This window comes from Malurus melanocephalus, unplaced genomic scaffold (assembly GCF_030028575.1).
Source record: "Malurus melanocephalus ecotype Western Australia unplaced genomic scaffold, MMel_1.1 scaffold_1480, whole genome shotgun sequence".
Classification (NCBI taxonomy): domain Eukaryota; kingdom Metazoa; phylum Chordata; class Aves; order Passeriformes; family Maluridae; genus Malurus; species Malurus melanocephalus.
In genome coordinates this window covers 1-1,007 of record NW_026624712.1, presented here as the reverse complement: position 1 = coordinate 1,007, position 1,007 = coordinate 1, and the positions used below count along the sequence as shown (strand labels likewise).

The 1,007-nt window shown below is 49.2% G+C and overlaps 1 protein-coding gene across 1 annotated transcript in view; it reads right to left on the bottom strand.

The window, feature by feature from the left end:
- INTS3 (integrator complex subunit 3) overlaps nt 1–355 on the bottom strand; it is a gene marked incomplete at its 3' end in the record, with an annotated part of 41,051 nt that extends 40,696 nt beyond the window's left edge. Inside the window, exon 1 of the mRNA XM_057387998.1 lies at nt 237–355. The remainder of the gene's footprint in view (nt 1–236) is intronic.
- Between the last annotated feature and the right edge of the window lie 652 nt (nt 356–1,007).

Here is a 1,007-nt window from a genome sequence, read left to right as displayed (position 1 = left end):
AAAATCCAGGGGGAAAATTCCAGGAAAGGTTTCCCAGCAGAATGGGAATCTTTAGGCCCGGTGGGAATCGCCTTTTTCCTTGGATTCCAGCCAGGAAAATCCCCTTTTATCCCAGGAAAAACCCAATTCCTGGCAATTTTTAGGCTGATCCTGGTGGGGCTCAGTTCCCATACCCGGAACCCATCCCAGGTGTTCTGGGAATTCCCAAATCCCAAATTTTCCCAGATTTTTCTCACCTTCTGTGCCTGGGCTGGCTCAGTCAGGACCAGGGTGAAGAGCCCCAGGCAAATCTCCTCATGTTGGGGGGTCCCTTTGCAAATCTGGGGGGAAAATTCCAAAATTGGGATGAATTCCAGCTGGGATTGGGGTGCAGGAAAGGGAAAATCCCCCAAATCCTGGGAAATCTGGGAATCCCACACATCCAGGGGCTGTTTTCGGGTGGGAAAATATTCCTGGGATTTGTCTGAGGAAAAAAATCCCCCAAAAAAGGGGAGATCCTGGAGATGGGGTCTGTTCCTGCTGTTCCAGGGGGAAAATTGGGGAAATCCCTGGAATTCTGCATTTTCCAGCTGGGGGAGAGCTCTGAACTGGGAATGGATAAAGTGAAATTAAACTGAGAATCGATAAACTGGAAATCAATGAAATAGGAATCAATAAACTGGGAATCAATAAACTGGAATTCTGTGTAAAACCATGAATTTGTCTCTGGGAATCCTTGGGTTCAGAGCCCCGGTTCCGTTCCCATTCCCAGTTCCCCATTCCCAAATCCCAGTTTCCCAGTTCCCAAATCCCAATCCCCCATTCCCCCATTCTCCCATTTCCAATCCCCAGTTCCCAAATCCCAATTCCCGATTCCCCCTGTTCCCATTCCCAATTCCCCCAATCCCCGTTCCCCCATTCCCAGTTCCCATTCCTCAATTCCCAATCCCCAATTCCCAAATCCCCCGTTCCCCATTCCCAAATCCCAAATCCCCCATTCCCAAATCCCAATTCCCAAATCCTGATTC